Raw genomic sequence first — 23,070 nt, forward strand, 5'->3', positions numbered from 1 at the left:
AAGAGAAAATGGAAAGAAACACAGAATAAAAAGTGAGGATAGAGAAAGAGTCAGAAAAAGGGGCACACTATGAAAGGGAGAAAAGGTAGAAAATGTTCGAGAGTCTAAACAAGGTTGACCCCCAACTTGATAAAGATATTTGGATGCTGAGGTACATTTTATTACTTTCGTCCGTGTAGTATAGGTTTTCACAGTGAATAAGATCTATGTGTGTGTGAGAGACAGGCACCTTTACTGGGATGAAAAGTGGTGGGAGCTCAAAAAGGGGCGTGTTCTGAGTAAATTAAGAGCACGGTACACTAATACTATGTGCTTCCTGTAGCGCCGGAGCGCAGGGGCCGGGACAACCTAGGCCGCAGAGTGGGGCCTGACTAACTATGCCAAATGATCACACGTACACACTAGCTGCAGGTTAGGGCCGAAGACCCCGAGCGGTCTCGCGCCCATTTATTTATACTCGGAGGCTGCCCCGCCCCCGAGGTGTATGCGTACATGCGTGCGTGTGAGGACAGGCCGGGTGGCACCGTTACTACATCCCTCCAAACTCACAGATCAATAGTCCCGGTCATGGGAGTTTCTTGAGGGGACCCAGACCCCACGCATAGTCCTTGAGTCTTTTGCTCGGAGTTGGGTTGGGCGTGAGATGGTACCTTTGGCTCAGTTGACTCTCTGTTGCCCTCTCCTCTCTGGACTGCATTCCAAGGTCTGGGGTTTCCCCCGGGGTGCCTTCCAGGGCATCGTTGGTCTCTGGTTCAGGTCTCGGTGGGGATGTTTCCTCTCTGGCTTGTCGGCACTCGTGCTCCGCTACCTCAGATGTTTGGCCGGCTTCGTCACACTCTCGAGGGACGCGTTTGAACCACAACACATTTCGTGTGACTGCTCTCGTGCCTCGGGTTGCGGATATCATGGTGCCTTGAATGTTCACAAACTCCCACGTTTCAGGCTCATAGGCGGTGTCGTACTTCCAGTTAGGCTCTTGAGGACAACTTTGTCGCCGACCACCAGGGACCTCGGTTGGGCTCTCCTGGCCCGACTAGCTCTTTCGTTGGTGCGTCTCCTCCTATTTTGGGTGGCGTTCTGGTCTAGCTCCGGCGGACACCAGGAGGGCCCGTTCGGAACGCAGTCTCTTGGTATTTTCTTGAACAGCAGATGTGCCGGGGCGCATCGGGTGGTGGAGTGGGGGGTTTGCCGATACGCACACAAAAACTGGGACAGACATTCCTCGGCATCTTCACCTCTCTCTACGCCAATCTGGAGCGCTCGGTTTAATGTTCGCATGAACCTCTCGACTTCCCCGTTGGCTTGGGGCCACTGCGGGGTGATCTTCCGATGATGGATCCCTCTGGCCGCCAGGTAGGTCTGGAACTCTCTTCCTTGAAAGGGTGGGCCATTGTCTGACCATGATTGAAAACCCATCATGGCAAATATTCGTTCTATTGCTTTCTTCACGTGCGTGAATGCGGTGGATGGTACTACCTCCAACACTGTGAAGCAGGAGTGTGAGTCTATAACCACTAGCGTGTGATGCCCATCCGGGAACGACCCAAAGTCTACGCTGAGCTTAGACCACGGCTCATGGCATGGGTCTTCAGTAATCACCAGGTGCGGAGCTGGGTCCTGGACAGTGATTGTACACGAGTGACAGTTGCGTACCTCCTCTTCTACCGCAGCGTCCAGTCCGGGGAACCATACTTTGCTACGCATCCGCGCCTTGGTCTTTGACGCTCCCTGATGACCTTGGTGGGCTAGGTGGACCACTTCTTTCTGTAAACTGGATGAGATCACAATTGCTGTGCCGCGTAGGACTATCCCGTGGGGTCCCACACTGAGTTCGCTCTGTGCTCTCCAAATTTGTTGTCTGAATTGCTGTTCCGTGGCTTTGAGGGCACTGACCCCGTCTAGGATGTATTTCCAGCCTCGGTTGGTGAGTGTGTTTTTCACCCGGTTGAGGCATTCGTCTTAATCCGTAGCTTTGCCAAGGGCTTCCAGGGTGAGGGCCGCGGGGCACGCCTCCTGCGACAGCATTCTCACAATTTCCTCGACCTCCTCTATGTCTTCCATCACCTGGTTAAGTACAAAAGTGGATCTGTTGGGTAAGGCAAATCACTTTGAAAAGCCACTAAGTGCAACTCAAACGTTTAGAAAAAACTTTTTGAAAAATAACTATCATTTGCAGGTAGATTGTCTTTTAATTTGTCTAGCATATATGTGCTTCACATGCACAATACTCGATTATGTTTGAACACTATGGGTTCACTTCATATTATCAACTCACAATGTAAGAATCCTAATGATCTTATTGTCTACCATGAATTTTGATTTACCCTTACACCCTAAGTAATGTGTATGTTCTTTTGATCCTTGTTTTTGAATGTATGTAGCTTAAACATGTACTAAGCATCATTGTGTTTTAAACTCGATGGGTTCAACTTGCATTATCTCCTCATTATGTAATAACTTCAATGGTATCACTGTGTTCCATGGGTTGTCAGATACCTCAAGCAATGTGGATGTTATTATTAGTATTCTCTCCTATTATGGCAAGTACTGTGAATCACATACTCCATTCCGACCCTAAAACCATGTTAAGTGACATGCTAAGTTCCTTGACATCGCTCCCATCATTAAGGCGAACACCGCCTTATTATTGAGCCTATTCGTTAAGCCTTCAACACCAACAAGCCACACTTAACACTGCCTCAATCACGTCACCACGCCTCCTACGTGTTACAGTCAGGCAATGCTAGCCGTTGCCAAGCAACTGACCCTCACAACGCATTTCTGCTTTTTACACTGTTCCACGTCACCACGCCTCTGGCGTGTTACAGTAAGGCAGTTCGCCCCCGACATGCACAAGACTCCTCGGCTTATATACAACAGTGATCCACCAGAGTAAACAGTGCGTTTACCACTGCCCAGAGACAGCACGCCGTATCCCGTCTTTCTAGTGACCGCCCTTCCAGTAACCGCAACCGGGTAAGATTCCTCTCGCTCACACGCGTTGGTTATTGAAGTGATGCTTGGCTGACGGCTTGTCCATGATACTTAAATGCGCTTCATTTGTAATTCCTTTGAGTTAATTTGTCAGTTATTCATTCCTGTAGTGTCCACTTAATCCAATTCTAGGTGTGTAGAAGTCCCCCACCATGTCCCGACTTGACATGCGCTATCCTATGCGTGTTGCCGCTCAGCAATAATTATTTGAATGCGCCTTCACTTTGGTTAGTATTTCAGGCTTTTGTGGTGGTTCCTATTTATTTACTTACACCGCCACAAGACTCTGTCCAGACCTTACACTCATCCCAACGCGTTGTCTGGCTCCGCTCAAGCACTCCATTAGTCCAGCAAGCGATGTGATTTCTTTTCGCGTACCTGCAGACTTTTAGCCTCCCTGCTCAGCCCTCATTTAATTTTCGGAAATTCAATCCTGCCTCTATGTGGGCCGGATGTTCTAGCACTCTGTCATAACTAACTGTCCTTACGAGTGCATGGCTGCGCCACATCCCGCGCCTACCCTGCACATGTACTTACATGATTCACCCTCTGGCTGTGATCCAATTATTTGATCTCGCCTTCTTTTCCTGCAGAATTGACCTTGCGGCACCCCTTCAGGCTGAGTTAATTCTTCCTGAATGACATGTGAGTATCTCCTGCTCACTTCCATCATTAGTGCTACTATCTGGGAATTTTTGATATCTCTCTCTGAAACACACACCTTTATACTTTGCAGACTGTCCTATCCCTACCTTCCTGTCTTGATAAAGACCCACCGCGACCACCAACTGGGGCGTAATAGGGTCAAAACGTCGACGCTCACCTGTGGTTCAGACACTCCAGGAGCCACTTCATGAACACTATGACTTCTTGGTTGTGAAACAGATTCTGGACAATTTAACCCCTGTATATAATTGTGTATATATATATATTACTTGTTTTCACTGTACATTGCTTCATGCACCGAGCACTTGTCACCAACTGTCACTATTGTTTGACGGTCTTTCCTTTTGAATCCAATGTTATTATTCAATTAATCAATTCGGATGTAACATGAATGAATTCGGATATATAAAACAATCGCATGAAATCAATGCCTTGTCTATATGAAGTTTTTTGGTAGATTGCTTGAGTATTTATTTTCTCAGCGCATGTGTGTTTCAGATAGTTTTTTTTTCAAAATGTTTTTTCTAAACGTTTGAGTTGCACTTAGTGGCTTTTCAAAGTGATCTGCCTTACCCAACAGAACCACTTTTGTACTTAACCATAATTACCCAGGTTCTGAGGGACACAGGGTCTCCCCTTTTTCTTTAACCATACCTCTTCCATCACCTGGTCATGGGTAACTGTGCCCGGGTGCCGCGACAGGAAATCTGTCGGATTGTCTGCTCTGGGACGGTAGGTAAACTCGAAGCGGTATGTCTGCAGCTGGAACGGCCCACCTCTCAATGCAGGGAGGGGCAAGCCTGGCCGTCCCCGCGAATAGCGGCACCAGAGGCTTGTGGTCGGTGATGACCTTGAACTCGTGTCCATATAGGTATAAGTGGAAATGCTGGCACGTCCACTTGATAGCCAACGCTTCGCGCTCGATCTGCGCATATCTCATTTCCGTGGCGGTCAATGCCCGACTGGCATAGGCGGTGGGGACCCACTCGTGGGCTTCCGTCTCTTGCATCAGGACAGCCCCAAGACCGACCGGGCTCACGTCTACAACCACTTTCGTGCGCCGGTGCGGCCTGAAATATGCCATGACTTTGTCATCAATCAATGCGTTCTTGACCGCTGTAAATGCTTCATCCTCTTTTGCAGACCGCCTCCATGGCTGTCCTGCTGTGGTCAGCACTCTTATGGGTTCCGAGAGGGATGCCAGGCCAGGGATGAAGCGGCCACAGTAGGGGGCCATCCCTAAGAAACTCCTGACCTCCGTTGCATATGTTGGTTTCAGTGCTGACCTTATTGCTTCTGCCTTTTTCGGGTCCACCTGAAGTCCATCTCTCGAGAAAATGTACCCGAAGAATTCCACCGATTCTTTGTAGAAGGAGCACTTGGCTCGATGTGAGGTGAGGCCATGATCAGCCAGGCGTTGTAGGGTGGCCCTAAGGTGTATGTGGTTTTCTTCAAGTGTTTTTGAAAAGACTAAGATGTCGTCACTTAGATTTATGACCCCCAGCAGTCCATTAGCTCTCCCTTATGGCGTTTTGAAAAACTTGGGCGGTGGATGAAACACCAAAGCTTAGCCGTTTGTACCTCCGAAGGCCGACGTGTGTAGAGAAGGTGGTTATGTTGCGGCTGTCTGGGTGTAACTCGAGTTGGTGGTATCCGGCGTTCAGATCTAGTTTCGAAAACCAACGGGCTCCATTTAGATCCGCCACGATGTCGTCCATCGTGGGCGTCAAGTGCCTTTCTCTCTTCACTGCTTTGTTGGGTAGGTGCATGTCCACGCATAAGCGTATGGCACCAGGTTGGTTGGGTTTTGGGGCAACCACGAGAGGAGAGACCCAAGGCATCGGGCTCGACACCTTTTCTATAACTCCCAACTCCTCGAGCTTCCGCAGCTCCTCCTCTACTTGTGGTCGCAGGTGAAATGGCACCCGTCTGTGTCTCAACGACATTGGCCTCACTGTATGGTCTGTGTGTAGCTTGAAAGTCTTTCCTTTCAGGCGACCGAGTCCTTGGAACAGTTTAGGGAAGTCTTTCAGCATCGCATCTGCGTGTACCTCATGCACTTGGCATGCAAAGAACACCAGCTGGAGATCTTCAGCAGTATGGCAGCTGAGCAGTGTGCCGCGCTTTTCTTCCGTCACATGAAACCTCGTCTTCACCTCCTGGTCATTGCATGCCGCCACCAGTTCTATTACCCCTCTCAGGGGGAGCGGGTCATCGCTGTCGTAGTTGTAGATTTTCGCTTTCGATGGCGCTAGTGGTGGGCTTGGAGACAGTTTTTCGTACTGGATGCTGTCCATCACATTTACAGAGGCCCCGGTGTCCATCAGAGCCTGTACTGGCGAGCGGTTATGGTGATCTCACACATGGGGGGGTGGCCGTCTCCTCGACCCTTCTCTTCCAACGAACGACACAAAGAAGACGGCGTCGTTGTCATCCTCCAGGTGGAACGCCGATCGTGAGGCGTCGCTGCAGGGTCCAGGGTCTTCTAGCGACAGTTGTCGCACCGCTTGGGCAGGGCCCCTCGTGCTCGTTCCAGGGCGGCGACCGCCGCTGGTGCGGCATACCTTCGCGAAATGATTAGGCTTTCCGCAGTTCGAGCATATTTTTCCTTTCGCGGGCGGTCCATGACGCAGTTTCCGCATGCAGTGCATGGCGTTGTTGGCGTGAACCCTTTTGCCATGGGTGGTCGCCGGCGGATCACGTCCACTTGTTCCTCCTTGATGGTTGTGTCTTTGCCGCTACTCCGGGACGGTTCAGGGCAGCCTGCATCTCATCTGCCCAGGCATTGGAGAGCTTGTACGACCTTGCTAGAACGAGGATTTCGTCCAGGGATATTCGCGGTTGTCTGAGAATGAGATGCCTGAGTTGCACGGACCTGCAACCTTGGATGAGTTGCACACGTATCTTTAGTCTTTGGTCTGGTAATTCGCAGGCTGTCGCAAGTTTTCTCAACCTCGTGTAGGATGTGTCAATGGATTCCGATTCACCTTGTCGCGCCTGGCGTAGCTTGAACCATTCGTAGTCTGGGTTCACCCGTGGGTCAAAGTATCGATTCAGCGCAGTGACCGCCGCGTCATAGTCATGGGCTTCACCTTTGTCTGGCAGCGTCTCAAATAGTTCGTAGAGTTCGTCCCCACCATAGCACATCAGCAGCGAGCGCTTCACTCTTCCGTCCGTTTCTCTTACTCCCACAAAATAATGGTCAAGGCGGCCTATCCACAAGCGCCACCGCGCCGCTGCCGTGAACGGGTCCGAGAGTTCGCTGAATGGTGGGAGAGGAGCTGCCAACCCATGGCCGGGGGGAGGGGGGGGGGCAGGCGTGGTGGCTGCTACAGGGCCTGGGGGATTTGCACCACCTGGGAGTGGCGCACCCTGCTGTGGTCCAGTTGGTTGCAGGGCTTGCTGCGCTGCTGGGGCCGGCTGCGTCACTGGGGCTGTAGTTGCGCCTCCGTCTCCCCCTGGTTGCACGTTCATGCTGCCGGGTGAGTGGGCACGTGGCTGACGTCCGTTGATGTTGACCGCGCCCTACTCTGAGAGGCGCGTGGGCGGGGCTCCTCCGTGTCCTATCCGCACTGTGGATTGCGCCTAGTTTGGCCACAGGGTACTTGCAGTCTAATAGGGCGCCCCTGGCTGGGCTTGGCGGTGGTTGAGTGCAGGGGGCTGTGGTCTTGCAGCTCCACCCTCAATGTCAGCCCCTCTAGGAAATGGATATAATGCTGCTGCTTTCCTGAAACCACCACCGCCATTCAATACCACCAAAAAGCAAAATATTGGCGATAGATGGATGATTTTGTTGATGCACTTGAAGAGTCTGTTAACAAAAAAAGGATCAAGTATCTCAAAAATCTTGCTTGTGATGGTGTAAAAGAAGTCATAAAGAGAACGCCATGAACTGAAAAAGAAGAATTCAGATTAATTCTAGCGACGAATGCTGGGAGAAACTCTTAGTCTGGAGCGAGTGTTAAAGGCTGCCAGAGCTGAAGAGTGTACCAATAGACAAGCTACCGACATGGAGGTCGGAGGTGCCCAGCTAGAATCAGTCATAAACCAAAGCAAACGTTTGAAGGACACAAAGGGATGTCTTTCTATAAAAAGAAGTTGTGCTTTAGGTGTGGATTTTTATTTCCACACAAAGATAAATGTCCCGCCATTGGACAGATATGCAAAGGCTGCAAGAAGGAGAACCATTTTGTGACAGTTTGCAAAGCTGTGAGAAGTTGGCCTAGTATATGCTGTCCACTAATTAAAGTGGGCACCTTGCATCAGTCCAAACAACGCTCATGGTGATTTGTTGACCCAGCTCCATAACTCCATTTATCTGCTATTTTTTTAGATTGTTTTAGTCAGTTAGCATCATATGATCTGATGTACATGCAATACAACACTATAAAATCTTAGTAAAAGATTTGGTTGCGATGTGATCACACACACACACACACACACACACACACACACACACACTTGCTTCATGGCTTTACAATTATTCTGCATGTGTGAAGGATGATTATATAGCTCTCTTTGAGACAGTGTCTTTAGCGACGAGTGACAAGCCATGTTTCTAATTTCTTTAATATTAGAGAAGCCTCATCTGCGATGTTATGGTTAATGAACTGGTAGCAAATGAATGAGTCCCGGTGCTACTGTACATGGTGTACTAATGGAAGATACACCTCTGAGTGGGGGTGGGGCTTAGGGGATTGCATTGGAAACAGAATCAGCTTCACAGTTGTAATTAAGAACTTGGACCTGAGAAATGTGCAGCTGAAAAGACAAAAGTGCAGGAGTTCGGGGCAATGGACTTTAAATAAACCTCAGCGTGTGTAAGATAGCGCGGTGGGCTAAGCCCCCACTGCTGTGATCTTGTACATTCTGGTTTGGGAGAAGTAACAAAGAGATGGGTGGAGGGTCCCAGGGAATCTTTAGTGACCACACAGTTATAGCCCCCAGAGCAAAGTACAATTAAACAACAAAAATAACTATGGGTCAAAAAGGGGAGAGGATGTGTCTTTTAAGAGGTGTGTCTGGGTGAATGAATGTGTGTTGAACAAATCGTTTGAACAGCACACAACAATGTATCGCACTAGATGGGAACAATATCCATCAGTTTATCGTCCTTTGCTGCCCTATCATCATTTGAAACCTTTCCCAAAATGTGGAAGCAAAGTTGTTGCCACTTCAACAAGGAAAAGGTAGTGCGTGGTAACTGGGATATTATTAGATAAACTGAGGAGCAGTGCAAGAAAAGAGTTGGTGAAAATCAAAAGGTAAGGAGAAAACGGTGCTCTATGTTTAAAATTGGATAATGAACGCTAGGGAACTTTATTCTGGTGCCGTGCACTTCCAAGGTTAAAAAATTCAGTGCAAAACAATCAGTGAGTAACCCTACTAATCACTGATTCATATCATTGTGGTCGACATGTTTCTGCGGTCTATAGATCAATCAGTATCATCCGCTTCATCAGGACCTAAAGTATATGCTACTGCTCAAAGTGCGTTAAAAGGAATTTGATACAGATATCCCCATATCAAACCTGGTGATCCTCCTAAATGTGTGGGGGGAAGTCCAGGAAAGACGTCATCAAGACACAGACAACACAAATAAAAAGACACATACAAAGATAAAAACGACAATCACATGGTTAGTGTAAGTCATTTTACATTATACATTTTTGTGATATGGCTTAACTGTAAAACTAGTTACCAAACTCATGATATGGCATTCCTATTAGGCTAGTTACCAATCATATATATTCCTCTTGCTCACCTTTAGGGTTAGAGGAACATGCCACTCCTCACCTGGCTACAGCTCAGGAAGATAGTGCACCGCTCTAAAATATAGAGGAGATGAGACCTGTAAAGTTACGAAACCACTGCGAGAGCCAGACAAGCCGGCACCACATCGAGTCTACTGTAGATGTCCGTCATAGTTACACTTAAAGAAAAAAGTAAACCCCTCCTAGATTGTTGGGGTTTGATCTTATATTGTAGATGTGAAGTCTACCATTCTATGTAGTAAATATCAGATATATCTGTCTTGATTTGTTATGGAAATCAGCATACCAAACTGTAGTATTAAGGGGCTGTATTCTTGTGCTAAGATCTAGCGTATTCAAGTTCCAGTATCATCATCAGAGACCACACATCCTGCCACACCTGCTGAGTTAACTAGTAGCATGGGATTAAACATACCAATCTGTACTTTATAGGGTTTTTTTTGTATTATGATCTAGCGTTCTTAAGTTGTATCCAAGTATCATCACAAGAGACCACACAACCTGCCACACCGGCTGTGTTCAATAGTAGCATCACGGTTTTCTAGCCCAGAGCTCATATTAACAAACAAGCACGAACAAATCTGCTCGGGTCTACTATGCTTACTCCTAAACGCTCATGTGTCAGCACTGTTTAGGCAGCTCGCAGTGCAAACATGCTTGTAACCGGTATTGGGCGACAACCAAATGAACGCCTCCGATGTTGATTCCCGGTACTTTTAAACCCCACGCGTTACCTCATCACCCGCGAGCGGCGCCCGTCCCAACGGGCTCGTTCAACAACTATGCGCGGCGCTTCTGCTTACACGGGCGTCCATCGCGCAGAACACGCTGGCAATCTCAGCCACACATGCATCCAAGGGCTTACCTGCCCGTCGGTACACTCGGCAGCCGTCTGTGCTGCTGGGGAGGTATCGAGACGGGTGAGGCGCCGTTACTTGTTTCCTCAAGGTCGCGACTCATACGTCATCATCATGCGACTAAGCATGCCGGGAACTGTAGTTCCGCTTGGTCGTTGTTGATGCCTGGCGATGACAAAGTGTGTGTGGACTCGAAAACGGGTAAAAAACGCCAATGGATCTTATGGGATGAACTAAAAGGATTACCACGCTATGTGGGTTATAAATATATTTAAGAATGGAATACCCTACATGATTTGAATCTGTGGTATGTGGTTTGAGAGTAAACCAACATAAGGAAACCAAAAACAGATCACCACATGACTGAGTGAGTATTGATGATCCCAATCAGGAAACCCTGATAAATCACTTTCATCAGAGATTGCTAAATGCGGGTGCTTGGCAAAGACATGTGCTGAAAATAATTCACGAAACCCAATGAATGTAAAACAGATCACCACATGACTGAGTGAGTATTGATGATCCCAATCAGGAAACCCTGATTAAGCACTTTCATCAGAGATTGCTAAATGCGGGTGCTTGGCAAAGACATGTGCTGAAAATAATTCACGAAACCCAATGAATGTAATTAGAGAGACATCCAAGGGATGTCCTCATTCAGGCCAGCCTTGTCCGAGTTTAGTTTATACACCCATTTCTGCTCAATCCTGAAGAGGTGTTTGGAGACATCTGCGATATGAGAAGGAATGTAAGGTTGTTCCAATACTGTCCAATGAAAATCTGTAGGTTTGTGGTTGACTTCCAGAAAGTGATTTGTAAGCCGAGTAACCTGCTTTTTACACCGGATGGTACTCTTATGCTCGGAGATCCTTGTTCGCACTTTTCTCGTTGTCATTCCTACGTATCTTAGGGAACAGGGGCAGGTAATTAAGTATATTAGGTTACTGCTATTACAGTCCGTGAAAGGCCTTTGTTCCCATGCTCTGCTTGTTCCAATATCAATGCTGGTGGATTTACTAGTTTGCGGACATGCAGCACAGTTACCGCATGGGTGGTGTCCTGTCACTGCGGGCATATCCCAGAGTGTCCCAATTTGGCGAATACTATCTGTCCTGGGCCTCGTGTGTATCAGCTGATCTCTAATGCTGGTTCCTCTCTTGAAGGCAAACAAGGGTTGTTCCAAGTTGTCGCGGCCTGTGTTCAGGATCTTCCAATGCTTGCGGATGATTTGTTGTATGGCATTGGATCTTGTGCTGAATGTATTCACGCATGTTATCCTGCCGCTCTGTGCTTTCGGGGGGCCGGTTCTAATAAGGCCTCACGGTTATTATTGGCAGCCCTCTTTTTTGAGGTTCGAACCAGTTTTTTAGGGTATTTCCTTTCCAGCAACTTCTCTTCAAGATCCTTGGCATGCTTATCACAAGTCTCCTTAGTTGAACAGTTACGTTGGACACGTAAAAATTGTCCAAATGGGAGATTGTCCCGAAGAGATTTAGGATGACAACTCCCATATTCTAAAAGAGAGTTGCGAGCCATGGGTTTCTTATATAGCTCAGACCTTAATCCTTCTGGGCATGCAGTTATAAGCAAGTCCAGGAAGGCCAGCGATTGATGGTCATACTCTATGGTGAACTTCAAGTAGTTGTTGCAATTGTTTAACCACCTGTGGAAATCCATCAAATCCTGCACATTGCCACGCCATATCACTAGGATGTCGTCTATGTATCTTTTCCAAACCCGTACTGATGGTAGATACGGGTTTGTGTTGTTGAGTGCGTGGTCCTGTTCGAAATTGTGCATGTAGAGGTTCGCCAGGCTTGGCGCAAAAACGCTGCCCATGCTGGTGCCAGACGTTTGCAGATAGTAGTTGTCCTCATATTGAAAGAAATTTTCTTTCATCGCTATACTCGCCAGGTCCATGATAAAGGAGATTGGCGTGATGGAATCATGGTCGCTCGCATTCAAAAGCTGTTCAACTACCTCCAGGGTCTCGTCCTGTGGAATCGAGGTGTAAAGCGATTCCACATCAAAGGACATCAGAATATCTGATCCAGAATTGAATTCGATCTCTGGTAGGAGCCTAAGCACGTCTTTAGTATCTTGCAAATAAGACGGCATAGACCGTACTAGCGGCCTCAAGAAAACAGCCACAAAGGATGAAAGGGGTTCCATGAGAGAACCGATGCCTGATATTATCGGCCGGCCTGGTGGGGACCTCAGCTTCTTGTGTATCTTGGGTAAGATGTAAAAGTAAGGCATCATAGGATGTGCTTTGCGTAGGTAGTTTCCTTCATTAGCGGTTATCCATCCTTCCGAGAGGGCTTCTTCTACCAGATGACCAATCATAGTAGTCAATCTGGGAGTGGGATCCTTCTCTTAACGACGGTAAGATCTGTTATCACTCAAGTGTTTGGAACACTCAGCTTTGTAGGTTGTAGTGTCAAGGATGACTGTCGCTCCCCCTTTGTCAGCTGGTTTTACGGTGATAAGGGGATCTTTTGACAAATCTTGCAGTGCCTGCTGTTCAACTTTGGTGATGTTGACAAACGGTTTCTGTCTTTCCTTGAACAACTTCTGTACATCATGTGTGACAGCTTCTTCAAAGGTAATGACATTAGCTGGAACCGTGGAGCTTAGAGGTGTGAATGTTGATGCATTCCTCAAGCCTGTATTCTGCCCCTCAGCGGTGGTCACTATATTGTCTTCCTTCGTGTTCTTTTCAAAAAAGAAGTGAAGCCGTATCTTCCGGAAGAATTTGGAAATCTCTACCTGGGTTTGAAAAGCATCTCCAGGGGTAGTTTCTACAAAGCCAAGACCGCGGTTAAGCAGTTTCTCTTCTATGGGGGTCAGTGCTCGTGAGCTAAGATTAACTACGAGCCCTTCTCCATGTTCGTACTTGTGCTCGCCTGGTCCTGTGGAACTTTCTTTCCACTCCGCAGATCCATTGACTGTGGGGGCAGATTCCACTGTACTTGGTTCTGTGCGGCTCGTCTCCTGTCACGGGGTCTCCCTTGGCCAAACCCTAAAAAAGGATTCATATTCTGACCCTGTGGAAATTGGGCTGGGCCATACGGCCCTACTTGATGCATAAATAGGAATTGGCCTGGCGCCCATGGATTTGGGGTCCACCACGGATTGAATTGTCCTTGGTTGAAATTATTCCCCCTTCTCTGTCTTCTATTTCCCCTTCCCCGGTTCGTGTTCATATTAGGGCTCTGGTTAGAAGAGTCAGAGTCACTGGAAAGGTCTTCCGATGTGGAAGTTCCATAGGTGGAGCCGCCTCTCCTGCCATTCTTATTATTTTTTATTATACTTTGGTTGAAAGTGTTGCTTTTATCTGGCCTTCTAAGATCTGGATCTCAATCATTATCTTGTCAGCAGCTTTTTTGGCAGTCTTAATAATTAAAACTAGCCAGTCTCGCGTACACTTCCAAGCAGTAAGATACCAATCTCTGATGAAATCTTTGTCATCTAGAAATAATCTTGGGGCATTGTTGACTATTAGGCCCGTTGGAGCACCATTACCTCTCAGGTATTCGGCCATCGTGATACCATGAATACAGGTGCAAGAGTGACTCTTTTTTAAGATGAGAATCTTGGACCAACCTTCATCCCCAGTGTCTAGTGGTTTGGGCATGAGGTCCAACATGCTTGGATTGTCATCCAAGATTGACTGAATTTCTGCCTCATCATAGGCTAAGCCTAGATTAGTTGCCATTTGTAGAACTATTCAAAGTTAAGACTGCCAAAAAAGCTGCTGACAAGATAATGATTGAGATCCAGATCTCCAAAGTATTTACAAAGCAACAGGATGAAAACAATAAGGCGAACAAAGAATTTAAAGACTCTGTTCTTTTCTCCAAACTAGAGAAATGTAAAAAAGATCTAGCTAAATTCTCCAAAGAAAAAATCTATCCTTACACAAGTGCAACATACACACCAGCACCATATAATAAGAATGGCAGGAGAGGCGGCTCCACCTATGGAACTTCCACATCGGAAGACCTTTCCAGTGACTCTGACTCTTCTAACCAGAGCCCTAATATGAACACGAACCGGGGAAGGGGAAATAGAATTCAATCCGTGGTGGACCCCGAATCCATGGGCACCAGGCCAATTCCCATTTATGCATCAAGTAGGGCCGTATGGCCCAGCCCAATTTCCACAGGGTCAGAATATGAATCCTTTTTTAGGGTTTGGCCAAGGGAGACCCCGTGGCAGGAGATGAGCTGCACAGAACCAAGTACAGTGGAATCTGCCCCCACAGTCAATGGATCTGCGGAGTGAAAAGAAAGTTCCACAGGACCAGGCGAGCACAAGTACGAACATGGAGAAGGGCTCGTAGTTAATCTTAGCTCACGAGCACTGACCCCCATAGAGAAACTGCTTAACCGCGGTCTTGGCTTTGTAGCAACTACCCCTGGAGATACTTTTCAAATCCAGGTAGAGATTTCCAAATTCTTCCGGAAGATACGGCTTCACTTCTTTTTTGAAAAGAACACGAAGGAAGGCAATATAGTGACCACCGCTGAGGGGCAGAATACAGGCTTGAGGAATGCATCAACATTCATACCTCTAAGCTCCACGGTTCCAGCTAAAGTCATTACCTTTGAAGAAGCAGTCACACATGATGTACAGAAGTTGTTCAAGGAAAGACAGAAACCGTTTGTCAACATCACCAAAGTTGAACAGCAGGCACTGCAAGATTAGTCAAAAGATCCCCTTATCACCGTAAAACCAGCTGACAAAGGGGGAGCAACAGTCATCCTTGACACTACAACCTACAAAGCCGAGTGTTCCAAACACTTGAGTGATAACAGATCTTACCGTCGTTTAGAGGAGGATCCCACTCCCAGATTGACTACTATGATTGGTCATCTGGTAGAAGAAGCCCTCTCGGAAGGATGGATAACCGCTAATGAAGGAAACTACCTACGCAAAGCACATCCTATGATGCCCTACTTTTACATCTTACCCAAGATACAGAAGAAGCTGAGGTCCCCACCAGGCCGGCCGATAATATCAGGCATCGGTTCTCTCATGGAACCCCTTTCATCCTTTGTGGCTGTTTTCTTGAGGCCGCTAGTACGGTCTATGCTGTCTTATTTGCAAGATACTAAAGACGTGCTTAGGCTCCTACCAGAGATCAAATTCAGTTCTGGATCAGATATTCTGATGTCCTTTGATGTGGAATCGCTTTACACCTCGATTCCACAGGACGAGACCCTGGAGGTAGTTGAACAGCTTTTGAATGCGAGCGACCAGGATTCCATCACGCCAATCTCCTTTATCATGGACCTGGCGAGTATAGCGATGAAAGAACATTTCTTTCAATATGAGGACAACTACTATCTGCAAACGTCTGGCACCAGCATGGGCAGCGTTTTTGCGCCAAGCCTGGCAAACCTCTACATGCACAATTTCGAACAGGACCACGCACTCAACAACACAAACCTGTATCTACCATCAGTACGGGTTTGGAAAAGATACATAGACGACATCCTAGTGATATGGCGTGGCAATGTGCAGGATTTGATGGATTTCCACAGGTGGTTAAACAATTGCAACAACTACTTGAAGTTCACCATAGAGTACAACCATCAATCGCTGGCCTTCCTGGACTTGCTTATAACTGCATGCCCAGAAGGATTAAGGTCTGAGCTATATAAGAAACCCATGGCAATTTTTACGTGTCCAACGTAACTGTTCAACTAAGGAGACTTTTGATAAGCATGCCAAGGATCTTGAAGAGAAGTTGCTGGAAAGGAAATACCCTAAAAAACTGGTTCGAACCTCAAAAAAGAGGGCTGCCAATAATAACCGTGAGGCCTTATTAGAACCGGCCCCCCCCCGAAAGCACAGAGCGACAGGATAACATGCGTGAATACATTCAGCACAAGTTCCAATGCCATACAACAAATCATCCGCAAGCATTGGAAGATCCTGAACACAGGCCGCGACAACTTGGAACAACCCTTTTTTGCCTTCAAGAGAGGAACCAGCATTAGAGATCTGCTGATACACACGAGGCCCAGGACAGATAGTATTCGCCAAATTGGGACACTCTGGGATATGCCCGCAGTGACAGGACACCACCCATGCGGTAACTGTGCTGCATGTCCGCAAACTAGTAAATCCACCAGCATTGATATTGGAACAAGCAGAGCATGGGAACAAAGGCGTTTCACGAACTGTAATAGCAGTAACCTAATATACTTAATTACCTGCCCCTGTTCCCTAAGATACGTAGGAATGACAACGAGAAAAGTGCGAACAAGGATCTCCGAGCATAAGAGTACCATCCGGTGTAAAAAGCAGGCTACTCGGCTTACAAATCACTTTCTGGAAGTCAACCACAAACCTACAGATTTTCATTGGACAGTATTGGAACAACCTTACATTCCTTCTCATATCGCAGATGTCTCCAAACACCTCTTCAGGATTGAGCAGAAATGGGTGTATAAACTAAACTCGGACAAGGCTGGCCTGAATGAGGACATCCCTTGGATGTCTCTCTAATTACATTCATTGGGTTTCGTGAATTATTTTCAGCACATGTCTTTGCCAAGCACCCGCATTTAGCAATCTCTGATGAAAGTGCTTAATCAGGGTTTCCTGATTGGGATCATCAATACTCACTCAGTCATGTGGTGATCTGTTTTTGGTTTCCTTATGTTGGTTTACTCTCAAACCATATACCACAGATTCAAATCATGTAGGGTATTTCATTCTTAAATATATTTATAACCCACATAGCGTGGTAATCCTTTTAGTTCATCCCATAAGATCCATTGGCGTTTTTTACCCGTTTTTGAGTCCACACACACTTTGTCATCGCCAGGCATCAACAACGACCAAGCGGAACTACAGTTCCCGGCATGCTTAGTCGCATGATGATGACGTATGAGTCGCGACCTTGAGGAAACAAGTAACGGCGCCTCACCCGTCTCGATACCTCCCCAGCAGCACAGACGGCTGCCGAGTGTATCGACGGGCAGGTAAGCCCTTGGATGCATGTGTGGCTGAGATTGCCAGCGTGTTCTGCGAGATGGACGCCCGTGTAAGCAGAAACGCCGCGCATAGTTGTTGAACGAGCCCGTTGGGACGGGCGCCGGTCGCGGATGATGAGGTAACGCGTGGGGTTTAAAAGTACTGGGAATCAACATCGGAGGCGTTCATTTGGTTGTCGCCCAATACCGGTTACAAGCATGTTTGCACTGCGAGCTGCCTAAACATTGCTGACACATGAGCGTTTAGGAGTAAGCATAGTAGACCCGAGCAGATTTGTTCGTGCTTGTTTGTTAATATGAGCTCTGGGCTAGAAAACCGTGATGCTACTATTGAACACAGCCGGTGTGGCAGGTTGTGTGGTCTCTTCTGTCTGTTAGAAATGAAACGGTTCCTGGCATCGGAACCGACTTTCGGCTACCAAGAATGTTTACGGAGGTATTATTATCCAATTTTAAACATAGAGCACCGTTTTCTCCTTACCTTTTTATTTTCACAAACTCTTTTCTTGCACTGCTCCTCAGTTTATCTAATAATATCCCAGTTACCACGCACTACCTTTTCCTTGTTGAAGTGGCAACAACTTTGCTTCCACATTTTTTGAAAGGTTTCAAATGATGATAGGGCGGCAAGGGACGATAAACTGATGGATATTTTTCCCATCTAGTGCGATACATTGTTGTGTGCTGTTCAAACGATTTGTTTAACACACATTCATTCACCCAGACACACCTCTTAAAAGACACATCCTCTCCCCATTTTGACCCATAGTTATTTTTGTTGTTTAATTGTACATTCTGGTTTGGCTCACAGCAGACCCGTGAAGAGCAGCCTTCCGATTCTAAGATAGTTTTTGTGATTGGGTTGGAGTAATGGTAATCAAGAACAACCAGTATTTATAGCACCTTTAACTTACAAGCACATGTGACATGTCTACAGTAATGGTTTGTTTCACAGCACTCACTCTGAAACTGAGCCTGTCTGTTAGAAATGAAACTGTTCCTGGCATCGAAACCGACTTTCGGCTACCAAGAATGTTTACGGAGGTATTATTTTGTGTATGGGGAGGTGGGGGTGATGGTGGGGAATTCACAACGAGCCGTATTCCAGTGCCGAAATACTTGTTCTCATTTGCTCTAGGTTTGCCCATGGAACACAGCGCACTGAAAATACCAAACATTGTGCCGGTAGGCGCTATGAGCTCTCAGGCCCCTTAGGCATCCAGTAAGAAGTTTTAAGAACTATATACCTTAAGGGCAGTGCGCGCGCCTATGGTTGTCATTTGTAACCTCAATGGTTCGAAGCAGACTCTGCCTTTCATCCTTCTCAGGTCAATGAAATGAGAACGCTTGAGGTTGGTAATTGTTACTTCTGTTCTGATGACGCTGATATCCGGGACATTATTACTGTTGGGAAATGCAATTTATTTCTGTTTAAAGGCAGGAGTTGGGATGCATCTCGCAATCACCCCCCACCCTCCCCCCACACACACCACAATGCAGGAGGTGGGCAGAGAGAGGGTTATCTTCTGATGTCGCACGTCAGTAACAAGGACGGAGGGCGCTGTGATACCATGCAGGGCCTGCCCCTCTCTCCACTGCTCCCCCCTGCTCCCTCACCCCCGCTCCACCACCACCACCCTCCTTTCCCCTGGCACCTTCTTATCCTTACAAACACTCCTGCTCTGCCCCATTCGAAATGGGAGGGAACGGGGCTGCAACGTCTTCTAGCTGACTAGACAGCTCCGCTGGTTTGCGCTCCTGCTGTGGAGATCTGTGCACAGTGGAATTAGCTTTGTATCTCCCTTGACTAGATTATTCTGTCATCCTTCTGAAGTGGATACAATGAGACCTTTTACGACTGCGTGTGGTTTTATGAATCTGCAAGACTTCCGTGCAGGCGATATAAAGGACACTGGCATATTGTGGACCAACTTCACAACCCCAGAGGCAAAGGCTGCCGGCTCCGAGGTGCAGGTCTCCGCTTGACACACTAAACGAAGAAACTCTCTTTTCTTTCGCTCTGCTGAACAGCCTCGGGCACAGCGCGTACTGTTCTGTAACCGAACCACGAAAAAGAAATTGGTGGTTTGAGAGGCGGAGGAATCACTTTTTCCAGGTTTCTCTGTCTTAGCACTTCATGCTTCAATTTGTGCCCTCCAGTGCCATCTCTGAGCTGCCACTGGTGATTTAATTCCCTCGAATAACCATCCAGGTGAGGTTTTGGACAACCACGGATTTCCGTCTGTGCTTTCCAAACAGACCTTTTCTCTCGCAGGCAGACATACCAGAATGGCAATTCCTAACATGCAAGAGTTCAAGTAACTTAAACCCTGTCACTGTCGCGACTTAAAGCGAGCACTTTTACTTTAACTCAGTGTTACCTCATCCGGCCAAGTCATGAGTGCAGTCCCCTTTCACTTCAAAATGTCGTCATACTCTGACTTATTGATCTGTCGATTTCTTTTTAAATAATTACATTTAGAAACATTCCTCTGTGGCGTTTTCAATAATGCATCAACATTTTTTGAGACAGCCAGCCTAATCCAAATCCACAGAACAAAACACCCCGACTGTGAAAGTCGCTAACCAGTGTGTAAGTGAATCTACTTAATGGTAGCTCACTATTCGACAGCCAGCATGACAACTCAATTAGATGAAAGACGACAAAGGCTGTATGGTTCTGGGATTTGGCAGCAGGGAGAGCGGGTGCGGCCCTCCCCTCTTTAGAAAAGCCTCTTTAGAGTGGAGAAGTGAGTGCAGTGGGGCAGGGAACACCGCGTTTTCCGGGCACTCGCCAGATTGAACCCATTTCCGAGCAACAAGGAGACCCTATCCGATGCCCAGACAAACTCCCTACCAAAAGCCCCAGCTAATGGGGCATTATTTCTGCGGAAAAAAAGGCAGAAGATTGAGCTATGTTTCTGTTGCACGAACTTCCCACTGTTTCCTGCCATTTGTCTTCCAGCTACGCATGCTTCTCCAAGGACTGGTCTTTCAGACGTGTAAAAGATGCTGGCGCGCCATATTCCATTAACTGAAAGCGAGAAGGCATTGCTAGCGTATAGCAACACACTTCAAACTAATCTGCACTTATTTAAATGCAGAAAAGAAACTCACAGCTCCTTCAATAGGACTCCAGATCAGATATTTTCTGCCGTTTAATACCAGGCTCTAAAATTTTCCTCATTCATGGTTCTTAATGCAGTTCCATTAGTCAACCGCAAACTGCGATGTTTCAGACAGATGCTAAGTTCAGAAAAAAACAGCCCCACCCCTATGAGTAGAATGTGCCTTCTTTCCACCTCGTCCTACAATTCAATAGACTTTATCGCACTTCACAGTTGCCTACTTGTTCTGATCGTCAAGCGGAGATTAGATATGAGAATTACAGGGCCTATCTAGCCGCAGTACTATTAATTTAAGATGCACCCAGTATCCAGTCTACACGCAGGCAGTCAACGCAAGAGATACACTCTCGCTTCCCACAGCCCAAAGGAGAAACAAGCAAAACAGCAATTTTAAGCTAGGATGTCTGCAAATGAAAGAAATTCTTACATTTTACAAATTAAGATATGACTGACCAGACTAAAATAAGGAAATCGTGTAAGGAATAATTACAAAAGGAAGAGCCATTTAAACAAAAATAAACTGTGTCCGACATTTTAATCTGAACAAGCGAGCTCTGCCATGACACCACCACGTTTCTCTGAGGCGATGCAGAAATGCCTCAGAGAAACGCAGCCTCATTTTGGGATTCGGGGCGTGTTTTTCTTTCTCTCCTCTTCCCATTGGCTGGAAGGTAAAATTCCAGCCAATGGAAAGAGGAGAGAAAGAAAAGAGAAAGAAAGTTAAAAACACACCCCCGAATCCCAAAAAGACGGGGCTTGAACGGAGTGACACCCCTCTCCTCCAATGCTGGTCTCCATTTAGGAAGCCAGCCAATGGAGAAGAGGGGCGGGTTCAAGCCCCCACACTGTAAACATAAGATCTCTCCCTGCGACTGCGCAAGCGCAGCCTACGCAGGTCTCGACCTAAAAAGGAAGAGAAACTTTCACAACAAAAGCCCCAAGTCAGAAATAAATAAAAGTGGCAGGTATTTCCGCTAAACATGCCACACATATTGAGAATTCTCCTTCAGAACATGACGTCGGCATTGACACTGCTAGAGAGCGCAGCAGAGGCCACAATAGTTTGCCAGAATCTTCAAGAGTTTCTGGTTTCTAGAGCAACTAATAAATGTATTCAAGTTGAAACACCAGATCAGCAGGTTAGCCCCCTCGACAGACTTTATGATGCTAACATCCAAATTGAGGGTGACATACCACTCTTTCTATACAAGAATACAATTGTTTCATTAGATGTTTGAAAAGCCAATTTGTATCTCTCTTGTGTTTACCTTGGGCATGCAAAAGTAAACAATGAAAGGGTAGATCTGTTTCCATGATTTTCTTGGGGATTTTGGCCCAAATGTACGAAATTTGGTATTTGCGATTTCCAAATTGCGAATCTGTTGAAATCGCTATTTGTGAATAGTAAAACGTTACATATGTAACCCGCGATTCCACAAATATCGATTCCTATGGATTTGCATTCAAAATTAGGAAACCGCTAAATAGGCAATCGTAAAATTGTGATTTCCTAGTAAGAAATCACAAAATAGGGAACAGAGCTCTCTGGATGGAGAATGATGAAGTGAGACCAAGAAGTTTACAAATGTAGAGTGTGGCCACAACGTAGAGGCCTAGACTCGAAGTAAGGAGTGCTCCTGCATCACCACTGTTACTGAATAACCCCATCTTAGGAGAAGACCATGGCCAAAGAAGATGCTTCTGACAGGGGAATGTGTGGCCCATATAGACCAACTGTTTGGAAAGGCGTCTTTCTCTGTGCCAGAGAGCAAAAAGACCCTGATCTAGTCCAGCATCCTGGAGAGGGTGAACTCCCTAGGAGTCACCCAAAAGACCATTCCTGAGATCAGCAAAAGGTGGTACTGCCTGAGGTCTCTTTGGTGGCCGACAGGATGGCAGAGGGACATGGAACCAGTGGAGGACCCTCAAAACACCCCCTCCAGCTCCCTTGGAGACACTCATAGAGGGTATTCTGGAACCAGAGAGGGTGATGGGAGTAGCTGACATCGATACCTCCAATCCATCAGGCACATCCAGGAAAAGTCATCTACCCTTTACTTACCTAAAAAAAATAATGGTAGCAAATGCATACATCATACATCACAACAAGAATAACTCCATTAAGATGTTTAACCCACCCAGGCAATGCAGCATGGAAGTTGTAGTACACATCATTTACTTGCTGTACTGTGTACTGATGACCACACCAAACCTACCTGTACAACAAAAACATTTCACAAACACATGAAGCAGAGTCACAAAAATATTGTGGCCAAACATGTTTGTTTTGCTTGTTTTTATTTAGAATTGCACAAGTATCACAGTTAATTTTGTCTTACATAGTCATTAAGCAATGAGAAGAATTATATAGATTATCATGCATATCAGACAACTATCTACGCCAATCGTAACAGCCCCAGGACTTACCTATACTTCCGGCACTGGGATAGCATTATAAATCACATCTTCATGCTTAACACTCAGTGCAATTCTTATGAAATTAGTTGTGTAGGTAAATTTACTACAGTAAGCAAAACAAACAAAAAACATGGCAGCGACAGACCGTCAGGTGTTAGTCCAATAGAATCCTTGATCAGAGAGCTGGACTTGTGTCTATCTGCCCTGACTTCTGGGGCAGACC

This window comes from Lissotriton vulgaris, chromosome 8 (genome assembly GCF_964263255.1).
Source record: "Lissotriton vulgaris chromosome 8, aLisVul1.2, whole genome shotgun sequence".
NCBI lineage: Eukaryota > Metazoa > Chordata > Amphibia > Caudata > Salamandridae > Lissotriton > Lissotriton vulgaris.